General features: G+C 38.9%; 1 protein-coding gene and 1 pseudogene across 2 annotated transcripts in view; one reads left to right on the top strand and one right to left on the bottom strand.

Moving 5' to 3' along the window:
- The window catches only part of schip1 (schwannomin interacting protein 1), a 347,507-nt gene that overhangs the window by 95,510 nt on the left and 231,901 nt on the right, over window positions 1-20,096 (top strand). The gene's annotated exons all lie outside the window — the stretch shown is intronic.
- On the bottom strand, window positions 2,696-2,830 carry LOC148357597 (U2 spliceosomal RNA; annotated as a pseudogene).

The raw sequence follows: 20,096 nt of genomic DNA, 5'->3' as shown, positions 1-20,096 counted from the left end.
GTTCTGTCCAGAAAAAAGTCAACTGCACTCATGTGGACGTGATAAAGTATCCCAGATCACAGTAAAATGCGAGCAGTCACTGACAAAACACAATTTTGTGGCGCTTGGTGGTTCCTTTTTGCTCTTACTACTTGTGTGGCTACAATCCATTATCCCAGATCCCACATTGCTGCAATCAGCTCTCGATAGAAGGCAATGAAATTCAGAGTTGTGGCCGCGATCAATTCTCCCCGTTGACTATTGCTGGAAATTGGGTTCGGCAAAACGCTTCTTTTTTTGTTCTGGCTGCTAAAGTGTGCCATTGTGGTAGTCTGAATGATCTGCACTGTTTTGACCACAATCCTTCATCCCCCCATTGGCTAAACACTATACTAAGAGGGAGAGACAGATAGACAGACAGACAGATAGATAGATAGATAGATAGATAGATAGATAGATAGATAGATAGATAGATAGATAGATAGATAGATAGATAGATAGATAGATAGATAGATAGATAGATAGATAGATAGATAGATAGATAGATAGATAGATAGATAGATAGATAGATAGATAGATAGATAGATAGATAGATAGATAGATAGATAGATAGATAGATAGATAGATAGATAGATAGATAGATAGATAGATAGATAGATAGATAGATAGATAGATAGATAGATAGATAGATAGATAGATAGATAGATAGATAGATAGATAGATAGATAGGCAGTACTTGCCCAAGACACACCACAGGAAATGTTGCCGGGATCCAAGCGATACAAAAACTTGTATTGTTGATGGGTTGGACGTTGATGGTCCGATTTAAAAAAATATAATAATAAATAAGACGTTCCTCCAGTTACTCAGTACTTGAGTAGATAAGCCTAATCCGTGGAGCCCGTCGGCTTTTATGCATCAAATACTTGTGTGCGTCTTGTTCATTTGAGTCCCCCCCTCAACAGGGCCCTTGCCAGACAGGAGTCTCAGGGGTAGGGCACAACTGTTATTACCCCCAGACTGCTCTCAACACTACATCCAGTTTTCTTTCGGTAAGCAGAGCGTGCCCGTGGGTGGGCACTGACGAGCCCTGCCACCCCTGTACCCACTGCCCCCGTTAACGCCCCTGCCCCGTAACCGTCTTTCACGATTACAAGCCAGCCTCGCATTTCTTTCTGCTTCATCTCCGAGCTCGGCGGGTAGCGCCAAAACTGATTTATGGGGCGCCTCTGTCGAGCTACAAATGGAATGTTTTATTCACAAGTTAGGAGGAACTTGCCGCTTCTTCGACTGCTCTCTGGAGCGTTCCTGTTAAAACGCAGATTGGCGTCGGAAAAAAATACTTTTTCAATTCTTAACTCTTGTCTCTTGACTCAATTTATTTGATTTTTGGCAAAAAAAAAAAATAATCTAAAAGTGCTTTTTTCGAGTACCTGTGCTATATCTGTGATCAGGGAAAGTAACTTTAACACTCTTCCGTGTCAGTAGGAGGCAGTATATCAAGAATTTCAAATGACTGCATAAATACATGAAAACATAAATAAATACATACATACAAAAACGAATACATACATAAAAATTTGAATCGTATCCATCTAATTACTTATAAATGCAGATAAGTGTGTTTGTATGTGACTTATAGGCTCAGAAAAGGCTGAACCGATGTTTGTGAAAATGTACGCAGTTGTTCTATAGGCATCCACGAATGTCTTTAGCTAGTTTTCGAGCCAAAGCACCCTCTATGAATACCAATAAAAGACATAAATATCTGATTTCGTTTGGTCTAATTTTTGCAGGGTTTTATCGCCCTTTGGTGGGCAAATTTGGTACTGGAACTGCCAAACCACTGAACACAACTATCAACCAAAAGCAATCCGGGCCATTTTGTTTGTACATACATTCAGTAAATATATACATAAACTGCATTAAATAAATTATAAAACACATTAGATAAATATACAAATCAACTGCATTAAATAATTGAAAGAATAAACTGCATTAAAACGTATAAATAAATGAAAACAAATAAATAAATACATTTGATCAAAATTAAAACAACAACGGTATTGCAAATGTTTGAAAGTAAACTGTAATATATTAGTAAAAAAAAACAAATATCTTGCAGTAAATAAAAAAAACAGGTATTACACATATATACATACATTTGGTCATTATAAGTAAATTTGAAAAAAATATAAAGTAATTTAAAAGTGTACTCAACAATAGTTTTTCAAAATAAATAAATACAATGCTGTACATAAATAAATACATTTGGTCATGACAAGTATATTCAAAAAGAAATAAATAATTGCGAATGTTTGACATTACACTATAACAAATGAAGTTATAAACAAATAAATGTGATTATGTAAATTAGTAAACATATCTACTGCAGTAAATAAATAAACTGCGTTAAATAAAATAGATTAAAAATACATTTGGTCAGAACAAGTGAATTAAAAAAAAATCTTGTAAATGTTTGAGAGTACACTGCAATATATACTTAATTCAATGAATAAATGAATACATTAACTGTCGTAAAGAAATGAATGGGGTTTTGGGGTTTTTAAGGGCTATTGTTCTATCTTCGTTATTCATTATCCATTATCCGTTATCGGTCAGTTTATTATACGCTACAAAGCCTAGGAGCCGGGACACTTACTCTCAGCCAAAAGGCTAAGCTAAGGTCCTAGCCCTAAAGCCTTGTTGCGATCATTGCGAATGCACCGTTCCAGGAGGTACTGCAATACTGGGCCGATGCGTGGAGTGGACAGCGCAAGCTCTTATTCCATCTCCGGAATGCAAAATTTATTAATTTAGTCATACGTATTTCAAATATGTTAAAATTAATGTCCATCCAACCATTATCTGTAGCGCTTATCCTCAATAGGGTCGCGGGGGTGCTGGAGCCTATTCCTTTAGCATCACTGCAAGCTTTAGGACCCATAGTGAATAATTGAAGTACAAACTATGCAGTATTGTATAGCCAACCAGCTAAATACTTAGGATGCACATGAGATTCTTAACTGAATAAAGAAAAGCATTGTGGGAGATAAGTTAGCAAATAGTATATCTGTATTTTCATGACTCTGTGACGCACCGTTTTATGTGTATTTGACCAATACCTGACTGGCATCTTAGAGACACAACTCATCTTACGTTCTAACACCGAAAAGTTAAGATGATTTTGGGATATTATTGGTTGGTGATGTCATATAGTGGGGGAAATTGCCATATATCCCGGCCAAAAAAGCATCTTAAAGCAGGGGTGGGCGAATTGTTTGATGCTAATGTGCGCATGCGTCTGCCGCTTCGGATTTCATGTGGTAGTTTGGGTAGTGAAAGGAAGTCTGTCTCTTTTTAGAGAACCAACTTTTTCGGCTCAACTCATTAAAGAGCTCTCATACGGCTCACTTGCTTTGATGCATTATATTACGAATTATAATGTTGTATAAAGAAGTTAAGAAAAAAATGAAGTATAAAAGGTTAAAATGAAAAAAGACAGCTTTGTGGTTATCCCTTTAATCAGTATATTACCAACAATAATTTAATTCAGAAAATGAATTCATGATTTGAATAAGAAAATGCATTATTCTACTTAATTATATTTGCATGTATTTTTTCCTTCTACAGTGAACGTCCAAGCTACTTCATTTTTGAACTTTTTTTAATAATAAACCTCATTCATGTCGAGCAACTCAGTATCTAACAAAAAATGGTAATCAACAATATATATGATATAACGGAACACATGTACAATATAACATGTTAAACTACATAAATAAACACGTTAAAAAAAATATGGTGTAACGTTTTTTTGTATTTTTATTATTGTATTACTCTAGTGGTATTTTTGTAGTATTTCTGTAGAAGTGTTTTTGATGTACTTCCAAAGTAGTATTTTAATAATATTTAGCCAAGATAGTATTTCTGCAGTATTTTTGTCCTATTTCTTTGGTATTTTTCTCATATTACTGTAGTTGCATTTTTGCAGTTTTTCTGGGGTGATATTTCGGTAGTAGTATATTTGTATTATATAGTAAAACGGTAGTGGTTTTTGTAGTATTTCTATTGTACATTTTTATTTTCAGAATTAAATTAAAATAACATATGAGGTCCGTTTTTAAGCAGTAATTTGTATATTTAGTTTTGTAGCAGTTTTGTTTTTTTGTTGTATTTCTGTAGTCGTGATTTTGTTGAAAATACACAATGGGGACTAATGGGGTCGGAATAAAAAGCATGCCGAGCAGCTAGTGCCTCGCGGGCTGTAGTTTGCCCACCCTTGCTGTAAAGTGAAATTTGTGTAAGGCGGGGTCGCCTTATTACTGGATCTTTTCAAATCCTAAACAAAGATATTGCACAATTGCAAAAGTGTTACAAGGTGAAGGTCACCCCTTTAAGGCTGATGTTTCTTGGGTTGTGAATGTGTGTGCGTTTGATTTTGCTACCACGGTGCGAACCCCGTAGTGTGTTTGTGTACGTGTGAGTTTGTGTGTATTTTGTGCGTATTTTTTGGCACCGTAAATAATGCAGCCGAGGTAACTGTGAATATTCATCAGCTGGGAGCAAGTGACAGTTACCCATGTAGCTGTCACTCACAGCTTCAGGTGGGTTCTCTTTGATGAATAGCACATACACAACTACCGGCTACCGCTGCGGAATTCATTTTTTCTCTCCCTTCGCTGGCCTGGCCGCTCGATACGTACGCGGTATAATGAGATCCAACCGAAGTACTGCAATTGATGAGGTGATATGTAAAGTTTGGGGGGGGAATCTGGAATAATTATGGTACTATTAAGTAATTACTATGTACAATCTTTTCTGGACTAAAAAACCTAATTGTCCAGAAATTGCGCCATATAACCCGGTGGACCTTTTAAACTGAGAAGTAGATGGGACATGCATATATGTGTGTGTTACTACCCAAGGTTTTACGACAGTGGTCTCAAACAAAGTGCCCACGGGCACCAGGGCGCCCCCTAGGAACAGCCTACGTGTCCTCAAACCTGTTCTGAAAATAGGTCACCGGTGCTATGTCAATTGTGATTTCCTTGTGATTTTTCGTTCTCTGTTTCCTTCTCTCCCTTTCTCATCTCTCTCTTTCTTTTTGCTTCTCTCTTTTTTTGTCTCTGTTCCTCTTCTGTTTCTTTTATCTACTTTCTGTTCTTTCTTTTTTGTTTTTCTTTCTTTTGCTCATCTTTTTTCTCTCTTTCTCTCATCAATTTTTCTTCTTCTTCTTCTTCTTCTTCTTCTTCTTTTTCTTTTTCTTTTTCTTCTTCTTTTTCTTCTTTTTCTTCTTTTTCTTCTTTTTCTTCTTTTTCTTCTTTTTCTTCTTTTTCTTCTTCTTTTTCTTCTTTTTCTTCTTCTTCTTCTTCTTCTTCTTCTTCTTCTTCTTCTTCTTCTTCTTCTTCTTCTTCTTCTTCTTCTTCTTCGAGCACCAATACTTAACCAAATGCGAAAAGTCATTTGATTTCATCTCATCTATCACACTATTTTTACTTACAGTGCCAGAAAGCAATGTTAAAGAATGGAAAAAACAAAAAAAAAATGTCCTTAAAGATATAAAAGCCGTGACACAGTAGTTTTTATTCCCTGCAATTTATAGTCCAATGTGCCTTATATATAAAAATATATCGCTGATATTTATTTTAAGGGGTGCACCTTATAATCAGGTGCGCCTTATAGTGCAGAAACTACGATAAATAAAACAAAAACTATCAAAGATTTGTTTCCCTCATTGCGCTTTGTTACGTTTACTTATATATTCCTATTTCTACATTGTATTTGTTTCTGGCAACATGAGTAAAAATGTCTGATAATGAGATAAAATTGGATGCCTTTTCACAGGTTATCAGTATCACTAGTGGTGGCTAGGTTTTTGCTGCAGTGACTCAGGTTTTATTTGTGTCACATACAATATTTTGTGAATTTGGTCGGGTTGATGAATCATTCCACAAATACTATCTCTACAATTAGACTTTTGTGATACATCTTTATATATAAGACATGTTGGACTATAAGCTATATTGAATAAAAACTACAGTTTATAAAACATAAAAAGGTTTTACACAAATACATATGGTAGTTCCTACTATAGTTTAAATTTCAGGCGCCTTATAGTCCAGTGCGCCTTAAATGAGAAACAAATATGACAAAAGACTTTCTCTTTCAATTTCTTTCTTTTTCTGTTTCTTTCTTTCTTTGTTTCTTTCTTTGTTTCTTTCTGCCTTTCTTTCTTTCTGCCTTTCTTTCTCTCTTTCCTTCTTTCTTTTTTCTTTCTTTCTTTTTTTCTTCTCCTGTCATCTCCTCCTTGCTCCCTCACCTTTATTCTGTATGTCTTTTTTCTCTTTTTCTCTCTATTTCTTCTTCCAACTATTTTTCTTTCTCTCTCAATTCATTTTCTTTATTTTCCTTCTTTTCTGTCTCTGGTTTCTTCACATTCTTTCTCTCTCTTTCTTTTACTCTATTTCTTTCTCTCTATATACATCTCTCTTTTTCTCGTACTTTCTTTCTCTCCTGCACTAAAATATGCCATACGTGTATGAAATGTGCAATGGTTACACACAAATAAATACTGTTATACTTACAGTAGTTTCAATTCCCTGCGCCTTATAGTCCAGTGGGCCTTTTATATAAAAGATATATGACAAAAGAGTATTTTTCTGCCATGCGCCTTATTTCCCTGTGAACCTGATAATATGAAAAACATGGTAATTATCATTATCATCTCATTACTCATATGGCGAAAAGGTTCTGTCAACCACACAATGTTTCGGGAAATATATCTTACCAGGCAGTCCACGGTCTCGGCTTTTAGAGCTTTCATTGATTTATACCCGGCACGTGCCACCAAAGTGTCAAGATGTACATCCACCGGTCTCTTCTGTCTTTATGACATGCACTTAGTACTCTGGTAGCTCTCCAGATGCTTTAATTGATGCGCAGGGCCAGTGCTGAAGACAGATGTGCCGTCATGAGTTGACGTTTTATTACTATGTTAGCTTTATGCTAACACACAGTTATTAATGCTACAGAAGTGCGAAGAAATTGAGTATCAAAGGATAACCCCATTGAGATTTCAGAATTATGATGAAACACTATTAAAAAATGTTTTACATGATTATTGAGTCATTCTAAGTATCGTGTTTCCTTTTTTACTATATTTTAACTTGTATTTTACATATGTGTATTGTTCTAATGATAACAGTGTTAAATGTTTTCTTTCTAGTAAATTGAGAATGCTGTGAATACTGTTTCTTTCACCGACTTCCAACATAAGACAGTAAAAAAAAATTACCTCATCGGGTTACTAACATGATTTATTCTTAAGTTCAAATAACTCTGGTTGTTTCTCCTTTTCGTCTTTTTAGGAAGAGACATGAATACTGTGTTCAAGTCTGGAGATTCATGCAGACAGTGCAAACTCTTCCACTAATTCAAACTGGGCCAAAATGAATCTTGTCTAAATACTTTTTTTTTTTTAATTATCATCTTTTCTAGAAGAAGAAACAAAGAATTTTGTTCTGTGTGTGTGTCCAAATTATTCTAAATAATATGCAATAAATGAACGGTTTCTTTCACCGTATTCAACGATGAGACGGTAATACCCCCCAGTGAAAGAGAAATTAGTAATTGAGTTACATTAATCCCTTGCTGGATCGCGGTTTCACCACTTTGTGGACTTTCCAAAAAATATTGGTTAGATTTTCTGGATCCTCTGCCTTTTGGTGCTTTTGTGGGTCAATGCAGAGCATTTGCAAATACATAATACAAGTTTACAGGCTGTTGTACACAAAGACATCTATAGAAAACTAGAAACATCAGCAGGCTGTAGGAGCTCACACACATAACTATATACATACCCATATAAAGTCGCCTGCCAGTGTCGGCTAAAAATTTAAATGCAATTCTTGTATGTATTATGTTACACACTTCAAGGGGGGCACTGATAGGTCTGGTGTGCGTTGATTGAAAGTGCTTTAATCCTTTTCGTTTGCATCAACTTTCTTATCGTTTGTCATTTAGTTTTCTCACGCTCTCCCGTTCGTCTCTCTTTTGTTCTTCGTCTCCCACCATTCTTGTCACAAACCAGAAACGGACACTGGACCCAATAGCGCCCGTTTTCTCAGTTTTTATTAATAAAGAGGGAGAGCAGGGCTTGCTTCCAAGATCTGATGGCTGACGGACAAGAGTAGCGGGCGATGCGGAAGTGGCACTTCCGCGTCTAGCGAGAAGGATCGGAGACAGGCGGGAATTACAAGTCGCTGGCCGGGAATGGACAGCAAAGGCGGTGTCAAGTTTGGAAACGAGGTCGGCAACAGGAGGCAGGCAGGTATTGGGGCAAAACAGATCAGGTAACAGGCAGGCAGAACAGGGCAAAGTCAGGTCCGGAAACCGGTTGGCAACGAACATCAGGCAGAGAAAAGCAGGTCAGGAACAGAGTCGGACGTAAGGGCTTACTGAGCTGGTGGCAACAGTTCGCATAACGATCTGACGGCTTCCTTTTGGAACCCGGGGGTTTAAAAAGAGTGCATCCGCCAATCAGCTGTCCAGGCTGTTGGCGCCAATTAAGCAGTCGCAGGTGCTCTCAATCGGTAATCAATTCTACATCCAACGGTACAACCCTCTCTCTCTCAGGACGCCTTAGCTGCCCCTGGTGCCTGATCACAAAACATGACTACAAGTGCAAAATGTTTGCATAACTAACAGAAAAGTGTTAAATAATTAAAGTGCAACAAGATGAGACAACAATAACAAACAAATATTAACATATAAATGAAATAACATGAAAATAAATGAATAATGCTAAAACATGCCTGGGGGGGTGTTCCCTGTTACAACCATCCATTCAACATTCATTTCATGCACTCAATTACATGGATCTCACAATAAACAAATTCAAAATAGAAAAAACACAAAGTTAAGGGCCCGGTCACACAGCCGTTTGCGTCTGTATCGCGGGTAAAATTTTGCGGGTTTTTTTTGCCCGTGGTTGCCCGCGATGGAAAATGCGCAAAATTGGCCAACCCGCTGGTCATCGGTGGTATGCCCGCAAAACAGACGCCGGCGACTGTTCCGCTTCCTCATCGCGTCATTTCCGCTTTTTCGCGCGGCCAACCGCGTGTGAATTTCCGAACGCGTGTAAAGCACTGCTGTATCTCGTCTATATGGCGATCTCAAAGCGTCCAACATCGTCTGCTTCACGGCAGAAATTTCTGGCCGTGATTCAGCCTCGATACGCCCGTGAAAGGCTTGGTGACCGGGCCCTAAAGTTTTGAGCAGCGCAAAACTTTTTCGCGCTGCCAACCGCGTGTGAATTTCCGACCCCGTGTAAAGCACTGCTGTATCTCGTCTGTATGGCGATCTCAAAGCGTCCAACACCGTCTGCTTCACAGGCAGAAATTTCTGGCCGTGATTCAGACGCAAACGGCTGTGTGACCGGGCCCTAAAGGAAGTCATTCGTTGTTTTGAGGTCTATTGAAGTGACCATGAGCAGTATGGTCACTTGCCACATAAGGGGTCAAAACTATAAAACGGTTTTAGAAACTCTGATGGAGGACCGCTTTACAAGATTTTTTCTTTTACTTCCACTCTGTAAATCAAGGAAAGTGAGTCTGGCGATGTGATGCAGCCTTATTCCTAAAATATTGAAACAGTGTAAGCCACCAAGAGGAACTGTTGCTACCGAAGCTCCCAACAAGATTATGTAATCCATCCATCCATTATCTGCACCGCTTATCCTCAGTAGGGCCGCGGGAGTGCTGGAGCCCATCCCAGCTATCTTGGGCAGTGGGCAGGGGACACCCTGAACCGGTTGCCAGCCAGTCGCAGGGCACACTGAGACAGACAATACACTCGCTCAGTCACATCTAGGGACAATTTGGACCGGCCAATTAACCTGACACGCATGTTTTTGGAATGTGTGAGAAAACCGGAATTTTACATAAGTGTACAACTTGGACCGCAACGTTATTGATGCACGGGAAGACACAGGCTGAAATTGGGCGGTGTGACTGTTTAACCAATCATAATGCGAAACACAGAGCATGCTGAAAATCCGTGAAATAGCGAAACCTCAAAAAGTAAACCACTATACGGAGATGGATTGCTGTATGTGTATGTATTGATGCTGGTGGCCTGCTTGCCACCCACGGGCAATACATTTTCTCCTCAATCTACCTCTGCGGCTTTAAGATAACATCCTTTTCTGATGCAAGCGAAATCCAAAGTGTTTGTATCTTCGGATTTATCTGCCAGTGCCACGCCGGAAGATAATGAGGAGTGGAGGCGAGAGGAACTAGAGGCTCATCTGCCTTTTCCTGCCCTGGATGCCGTTGCCGTGGTCACGCTCTCGGTACCCGGACAGGCGCGACGCCTTGTTTACGGACAGATTAATTGACTCTATAGCCTTTTTTCTCCCCGCCAAAGCTACGGCCGGCCTTTAATGAACACCCCAGCCGCTCCCGCGACTCCCTCGGCTTTTCCTGCTGCTGCCTGACCCCTGGCAGGTGACTGACTGCATTTTGGTGAAGCTGCTGCTGAGCAGTTCCGCCCGAGCGGCGCCTGAGTGGCGCCCGAGGGCCCGGGTTTGACTTTAATTGTTTCATGCCGAGCTGGGAGACTCACGACGGGCTTTGGATGGCATTAAGCAGCGGGAATGAGAACTTTCTATAGTACTTGTACAAAAAAGAAAAGAAAAACATGAATTCAAATGGGTGGGTCCAGCCAACACTGGATTGCATACATTGAGATATAGAGGGCCATATTCAAGATTCTTAGTGGTATGTCTCCAGTGCGTCTCTCATAAAAGAGGATGAAACAATGCAGAAATCAAGGAAAAACAAGGAGAAAGAAATCCATTGTTTCGTCAATGTTAATAGGTTTTTATTTTATTTTTATTTATTTGGAGATAATTAAATGAGGGCAAATTTGGAATAAGGGAGAGTTTATTTTTTATTCTTGGGGGGCTCGGCCTAAAATTTTGCTGATCTGATTATTTTTCTTATTCTAAAATGTAAAATGTAAACTTCTTGTCTTATTTGGAGATGTATTATAAAATTAATAGTTGAGAAATAATTTTAGTAAAACAAGAAAACAAATAAACTTTCCAAGCATATATATTTTTGCTTGGCTAATAATTTGATGATAATTTGAATAATAATTTTAAAATTTAACCAGCGCAAAAATTGGGTCAACAAAAAACATTTTGGAATGATTTTCTTCAAGGGACAGTGTGTGACCACTAAATGTTGCTGTATTTTATCATGCGACTGAAAAAAAAGTGGTAGGGAGCCCAACAAAGACGACAAACTACAGAAACTCAAATTGACCAAAAACGGGATTGATTAGTTTATGCATTTTGCTGATCATATAGGCATTCCTCTTTTAAATTCCTCGTAGGTCAAACAATATGCATATTTTTACAAAACGTGAAACTAACCTAGAGAATACTGGCATAATTTTTGGTCATTTTGCGTCTCAATTTTTTTGCCAAGGCTTTTTTGGGTGGCCTGGGTACCCGTTGAAGAAAAATGGCCGACAATTTTGTCAGCCTCCTCTATGTGAGACTCACCTCATGTAAAAAAAGCACATTTTTTAAACTTTGAAGGAATTTAAAAGGGCATGCATGTATGATAAGCAAAATACATCAACTAAATTCATACACATTTTTAAATATGTCTTTGTAACCACTAGGAGGCTACTAATATTTTGTTTATTTTCTTATTAATTCTAGCCTAACTGCACTGCTGTATCCATACATGCCAATTCAAGTGTCATGTTTATTTGTATAGCCCGTAATCAAAAAGTGTCTCAAAGGGCTGCACAGACCACAGATTATTGCAAACTACAGACTATCATTACACCATCCCCTGATCTAAAACCTACATGAGGGCATTTTTCGGCGCTACACGGCTAGGTTGAAATTATTGACACAGGCCTAAAATGCCCTCCGGTGGTTTTGTGTCAAAATAATACGTGAAATGATACACCTGGTAATAACGTCTTAACAATTTCAAATGTAACTCGCACGCGGAGTAGAACCCGCAAACTGTGAATAAAAAAAAACCTGTGACATATAGTCCGGAAAATAGAGTACTGCATGGCTTGACCTTCCTTTAGCTTGCCAATGCTAGTTCTGTTGATTGCGATTGTGGTCAATTTTACATTTAAAAAAAAAGAAAACCCTAGATGTTATCGTGCACTATAGTTTCACGAGCGAAATACAATCCTTCCCCAGGATATTAAAAAAAAAGATACGAACATAAAAAATAGAAATGGTAAATGTTTACAAAAATTGAATGTTTTATTCATTCTCAAGACTCGGTAAAGCAGCCGAAGACTAAAATAATAGTCTTGAATCTTGATTTTGAGGTGATTAAACTTTGATTAAACCCCTGATGTTGTAAAAGGATAGTGGGATATTTGGGCGTGTTCTAAGGGATGGGCAGGGCACCTGTATGATGCGGCAGGGGTAAACCAGTGAAAGCTGTTGGGCCCTGCTGTTGAACAAAAGAGTGTGTTGTGTCACCCTGACCCGAGTGACATGGCCGCTTTCTCGTGTCCCGTTTCATCTGGAGGGACGAAAGCATGACCAACTTGGGTGCCGAGGTGCCTAACTTGTTTGGGTGTTTGGGCATTTTGGTTGGCCAAGGTCAAAACATTTTTGTGTGTGTTTTTTGCTATTTTTCCCTTTTTTATTTTCTTTGTTATTGTACTGTATGTGTTTTGTCTTGCTGTCGGTCACCCCTCTTGAGGGATATCACCAAAGTAGATAGATAGATGGATAGAAACTTGAAAAAAACAATGGATTTTTTTTTCATTGGTAGGCTTTTTCAAGGGTAAACCGAAGTGGTAGTCTAAGGTATAAAACAGTAGTGTTGATGATTGTGGAATTCAAGGACAGTGTGAAATCGTCACGCTTTTCAATGCTTTGCAGATAGGTGAAATGCTTGAGAAATATTTTCCTTTGTTGTAAAGCATTTTTTTTCCGCCGTCACTGACATTTAAATCGCCTTCGCCTCCGTCATCCTTTTTTTAACCCGTTCCTTCTCCTCACTTGTTGTTGATTGGTTCTTTTTCTCACGGTTAATTATAAGCCCCTCTTTTCTGCACCGCTCTACCACATTAAGCCCCAAACAGAACTCGATCAGCTGCTAATGGACAGTCTCCTTAACTCTGGGTTCAAGCACAGGGCTATGATTCTTTATACAAGGAGTGTGTGGATGTCCGTGTGTCTGTGTGTGCAACCTTGTAAAAAAAGAGGCCCCTTCATTTGTCACTCGTTTGATGGCTATTAGGCTGCCGATCCTCAATTCATGATCGGGGTCCCACTTAGCGCACCTTTAGGCGTTTGTGGTTTAGGCGTTCTAAAGACGCCACATATATATATATATATATATATATATATATATATATATATATATATATATACAGTATATGTATAAGTTTAGGCATCCCTGATCATTTTCAAGATTTTCCTTTATAAATCATTGGTTGCTCGGATCAGCAATTTTTGTTAAATATATCATCTAGCAGACAAACCCACTGATATCTGAGAAGTGATATGAAGTTCATAGGATTTACAGAAAGTGTGCAATAATTGCTTAAACAAAAGTAGGCAGGTGCATAAATTTGGGCACCCTTGTTGTTTTATTGATTTGAATACCTTAAGCACTATTTATTGGATCACAAAATTTGTTTGGTAAGCTCATTTACCCTTCACCTACATACACAGGTGAAGCCATTCATGGGTATTTAAGGCGCCAAATGCAAAAGTTGTTCTCCTCTTTGCATCTTCTCTGCAGAGTGGCAACATGGGAGCCTCAGAACAACTGTTAAATGACGTAAAAACACAGATTGTTCAACATCATGGTTTAGGGGAAGGATACAAAATGCTAGCTCAGAGATTTCAGCTGTCAGTTTCCACTGTGAGGAACATAGTAAGGAAATGGAAGACACAAGCACAGTTCTGGTTAATGCCTGAAGTTGCAGGCTAGGAAAGATATCAGATAAGCAGAGGCGATGGATGGTGAAAACAGTCAAACTCAAACCACAGACCAGCTCCAAAGACAACATGATCTTGCTGCACATAGTGTCACTGCGCATTGTTCAACTAGTCAGCACACTTTGCACAAAGAGATGCTGTATGGGAGAGTAATGCGGCAAGAGCCTTTTCTGCGCACATGCCACAAACAGAGTCGCTTGAGGTATGCTAAAGGACATTTGGACAAGCCAGCTTAATTTTGGAATAAGGTGCTGTGGACTAATGAAACTAAAATTGAGTTATTTGGACATAACAAAGAGCGATATGCAAGGCGGAAGAAGAACGCAGCATTCCAAGACAAACACTTGCTACCCACAGTAAAATTTGGTGGTGGTTCCATCATGCTGTGGGGCTGTGTGGCCAGTGCAGGTATAGGCATCTTGTTAAAGTTGAAGGTTGCATGGATTCCAGTCAGTATCAGCAGATTCTTGCGAACAATTCTTCTAGAATCAGTGACAAAGATGAAGTTGCGCCGGGGCTGGATAATTCAACTAGACAACGACCCCAAACACTGCTCAAATTCTATCAAGGCATTCATACAGAGGAACGAGTACAATGTTCTGGAATGGCTATCTCAGTCCCCAGACCTGAATATTATTGAAAATCTTTGGTGTGATTTAAAGCGGGCTGCCCCATACCTGTCAACCTCCACGGCTCCATGCCCGTACAAACTGTCATATTTTCCCGTACAAAATACAAAATAATCGTACACCATATTTTGTTTTTTCCGTAATGATGCATGATGGGAAATCCCCAAGCGGCAGACGCACGCGATTGACGAATTTGCGCTTTTCCGTACAGATTTCCTTGTACGTCGTACTCATCTTAAAATGCATAAAAAGCGTACTTTGTATGGCAAAACCGTACAGGTTGACAGGTATGCTGTCCATGCTCGGAAACCATCAAACCTGACTGAAGTGGAGATGTTTTGTAAAGAAGAATGGTCAAAAATAAATTTAACCGGAATCCAGACCTTCATTGGAAGCGTTTAGAGACTGTTATTTCTGCAAAAGGAGGATCTACTAAATATTGACGTAATTTTTCTGTTGTGGTGCCCAAATTTATACACCTGCCTACTTTTGTTTAAGCAATTATTGCACATTTTCTGTAAATCCTATAAACTTCATTTCACTTCTCAGATATCACTGTGTTTGTCTGCTATTTGTGTCACGGAGTGGAAAGGGGTGACCGGACCAGAACGGAGGCAGGAGGCAGGAAGGGAGAACTCAATTGCGTGACGATCCAAAACTTTTATTTACCAAAATAAAAGTTGTCCATAACTCAGGGACAAGACAGAACAAACAGGTTTTAACAAAACGTGCAAACACAGGCTTCTTCCAACTCAACAAAACAGGACAAGGCATAACAGAACCGACAATGTGTATATAATGAGCCAGCACCCGCAAAGCCCACAATCCAGCCTTAAATAGCAGACACGCGATTAGTTGAACTGCTTCAGCTGGTGCCCAGGGGGCGGGGCAGACCGGTCGCCAAGGCGACCATGACAATTGGATATATTTAACTGAAATTGCTGATCCGAACAACAGATGATTTATAAAGGAAAATCTTAAAAATGATAAGGGGTGATCAAACTTTTGCATACGACTGTATATATATATATATATATATATATATATAGATATATATATATATATATATATATATATATATATATATATATATATATATATATATATATATCTATATATATATATATATACATATATATATATATATATATATATATATATAGTTTTGTTCCAACATCAGCATTGTATTTCATTTTGAAACAATAAGTATATAATGATTATAATCTATGAATATTTACTGCTTACGTTTGAATTGTTGCAATTCAGATCATCTTGAATTCGAACGTTGAGATAATTATCGAAACATTCAATATTTCCTTTGGTAATCTATTGGTTGATGATTGCAAAATTGATTGCTGCCTTATTAATAACCCTGGTCAGAAGAATTAGTGTGACCCGCCTTACTTTTAACGAGTATCATGCACTCGGACAACTTGCAAGGAAGGCGTCCGTGAATATGCCCGAATATAAAGAAGTCTGGATTTTACAACAGCGCTCAATAGTAGCGGTCGTCCAAAGCAACAACTCACAATCGTACTATCGACTGCTGACTCGTTTGGGGCGGAGCCTTTATACATATATTTGCTGAAGAGCTAAAAGTAAAACGCACACGTCGTTAAAAAATGTTTTATTGGGCAATATGGTCGAACGTAAGCATCGGTATTGTTGCTTAATAAGATTGTATAAAATATTGGTGGTGGGCTTAGTTATAAAAGACCTGCGAACTAAGGACTACAAAGTTCATGGGGGTCTTTTATTTCGGCGGGTGTGATCCAATTTGGGGTGTTAACAAAATGTGGCTGACCTTAAGTCATAGATTTGAATAATGTGTCATTTTCTGGCCCTGATGGAAGTATAAGTCTGGGAAAACAGTGCTTTTCATAATAAAAGCAAATAGATAGATAGATAGATAGATAGATAGATACTTTATTTATTTAGTTTATTATTTAAGGGAAATTCACATTTCCAGCAGCATCCCTGAGCTGAGAACAGTACAATAATAAAGCCAAAAGAATACAATATACAAATACCCAGTGTGACGTGCAAATGCCCACTGTAGCGTGTTATATAGAGTAACTAAATAGTGCTACACAGAATACATTTTGCAGTAAGATTCGGTAATATCCAATGTAGGTGGTGTGGTTTAATGTGGGCCTTTACTCTGCCGGGTGGAGTTAAAGAGCCTCATGGCATGAGGAAGAAAAGATCTCTTCAGTCTGTCCGTAGAACAAGACAGTGACAGCAGTCTGTCGCTGAAACTGCTCTTCTGTCTGGAGATAATTGCTGTGTAGTGGATGCGATGGATTGTCCATGATTGACCTCAGCTTTTTCAGTGCTCGTCTCTCAGCTACTGTTGTTAGGCTGTCCAGCTCTTTGCCTACAACAGAGCTCGCTTTCCTAGCCAGTTTATTGAGACGAGAGGCATCCTTCTTCTTGACGCTGCCTCCCCAACACGCTGCGGCATAGAAGAGGGCGCTTGCCACTACTGTCTCATAGAATATTTTCAGGAGCTTTTTGCAGATGTTGAAGGAGGCCAGCCTTCTAAGGAAGTAAAGTCGGCTTTGCCCTTTCCTACATAGAGCTTCTGTGTTGGCAGTCCAGTCCAGTTTGTTGTCCAGCTGCACACCCAGGTATTTGTAGGTCTGGACAAATTCTACACATTCTCCTTGATGGTTACAGGAACCGGGTGAGTTCTGGTTCTCCTGAAGTCCACCACCATCTCTCTGGTCTTGGTGGTGTTTAGGTGCAGGTGGTTTGCGTCGCTCCATCGGACAAAGTCCTGAATCAATGTCCTGTACTCCTCCTCCTGCCCGTTTCTGATACATCCCACTATCGCAGTGTCGTCGGCAAACTTTTGCACATGGCAGGACTCAGAGTTGTACTTAAAGTCCGATGTATATAGAGTGAATAGGAACGGAGAGAGAACGGTCCCCTGCGGAGATCCTGTGCTGCTAACCACAGTGTCCGATGTACAGCCCCCCTGTTTCACATACTGGGGTCTGCCTGTCAGGTAGTCAGTAATCCATTCTACAAGGTGTGAGCTAACTCCCATCTCTGTCCGTTTCCTACTCAGTAGCAGAGGCTGTATGGTATTGCAGGCACTGGAGAAGTCCAAAAATGTAATCCTCACAGCCCCCTTCGCCCTATCCAGGTGAGAGAGGGATCGGTGTAACATGTATACTATAGCATCCTCCACTCCCACCTTCTCCTGGTAAGCAAATTGCAGTGGGTCGATGGCGTGACGGACCTGTAGCCTCAGGTGGTGCAGCAGCAGCCCCTCCATGGTCTTCATCACATGTGATGTCAGGGCGACCGGCCTGAAGTCGTTGAGTTCCTCAGGTCTTGATTTCTTTGGGACTGGGATGATGCAGGATGTTTTCCACAGCTGAGGGACCCTCCCCTGTTCAAGGCTCAGGTTGAAGATGCGCTGTAGTGGGTCTCCCAGCTCAGACGCACAGGCTTTCAGCAGTCGGGGGGATACTCCATCCGGACCAGCTGCCTTGCTGGTTCGTAGCCTTCTCAGCTCTCCACACACCTGGGCTGAAGTTATTTTTAGTGGGGGGATGTCTTCCATGCTAGTGTCCAGAGGGGGAGGGGGAAGGACAGCTGCATTACTCAGGGGTGAGGATGAGGCGGAGTGGTCAAACCTTTTGAAAAAGTTGTTCAACTGGTTGACTCGCCCCATATCTATATCCACAGCCACACCCTGCTTGGTGCTGCAGCCAGTAATTGTTTTCATCCCTTCCCACACCTCCTTCATGTTGTTGTTCTGCAGCTTTATCTCCAACTTCCTCCTGTACTGCTCCTTCCCTTTCCGGAGCTGGACTTTGAGCTCCTTCTGTACTCGTTTTAGCTCCTGCTGATCACCATTTTTAAAGGCCCTCTTCTTTTGGTTCAGAAGGCACTTGATGTCGCTCGTGATCCAGGGCTTGTTGTTGGCATAGCAGCGTACAGTCTTTATAGGAACAACATTGTCCATGCAGAACTTAATGTAGTCAGTAGTGCAGTTTGCCATCTCATCAACGTCCCCACTTCTGGACCCTAGCAGGACATCCCAGTCCGTACATCCAAAGCAGTCTTGCGAGCAGAGGAAGAGCGGCAAAAACTAGAGGCAGAGGAGGCTCTCAGGCAGGCAGAACTGCAAAAGGAACGAGAAGAGGCTGAGACCAAGGCCATAGAGGAAGCCAAGAGGGTCAGCCAGGAGCGTGACCGCATTATGCAGCAAAACCAGCAGGAGCGAATGGAAAGGAAGAAGAGAATTGACGAAATAATGAAGAGGACAAGTAAAGGTGATGGAACTGACTTTAAGAGAGATGATAACAAGGAACAAGAGGACATTGAAGATGAAATGGACCTCATGAGTTTTGATGCAAAGAGTGAAGATCAAATGGTGGATGTTGCCATGGAGATATACAACTGTGGTGATGGCGTGTCACAGAGAGATGAACCTGTAGGCTGCTTGAATGGAAAAAGGGTTACAGATGACAAGGAAAACAATAACACCCTCGATGAGACTCAGACTGTCAGTGTGTATATATATATATATATATATATATATATATATATATATATATATATATATATATATATATATATATATATATATATATATATATATATATATATATATATATATATATATATATATATATATATATATATATATATATATATATATATATATATATATATATATATATATATATATATATATATATATATATATACACACATTAATTTTTACATCACAAAAATATTACCATTAACTAATGACCCAATAAGTTAATTTATTTGTATTAGATAGATGGATAGATAGATAGATAGATACTTTATTCATCCCCGAAGGGAAATTAGTTTAATTACTTGTTAGAAAGTTTCTAATGTGGAGATCTAAGACAGGGGTTGGCAACCATTTGGAGTCGGGGGCCACATTGGGTCCAGAATTTGGACGAGGGGACAATTATTTTTTTCAATTATTAATGAATATACATGGTGACATCTGCACAATATATTTCTTTTGAAATACATTAGTCTCAACAAACTAGTTTAAAAACAATGACAATTAAAAGAAAAAAGTATTATATATTCATATATATATATATATATATATATATATATATATATATATATATATATATATATATATATATATATATATATATATATATATATATATATATACTCTCGTGGTATTTTTTAGTATTTTTTATAGCATTTCTGTAGTCATATTTTTGTTGTAGTTCTTTGGTATTTCTGTTGTATTGCTGTAGTTGTAGTTTTGCAATATTCATGCTGTATTTCTGCAGTACTATTTTTCCATCATCATATATTTTCTAGTATTTTTGTAGTATTACTGCAGTTTTATTTTTGTTTTATTTTCTGAGTATTTTTGTATTATTATTTGGTATTTTTCTAGTATTTCCATCGAACATTTTATTGTATATATGTATTACTTTTGTAGTACATTTGTAATATTTTTTGTA

This window comes from Urocampus carinirostris, chromosome 10 (genome assembly GCF_059441175.1).
Source record: "Urocampus carinirostris isolate Australia breed hairy pipefish chromosome 10, RoL_Ucar_1.0, whole genome shotgun sequence".
Taxonomy (NCBI): domain Eukaryota; kingdom Metazoa; phylum Chordata; class Actinopteri; order Syngnathiformes; family Syngnathidae; genus Urocampus; species Urocampus carinirostris.
Note: the sequence above shows the minus strand (reverse complement) of the source record. Positions and strands in the feature narration are given on the sequence as shown.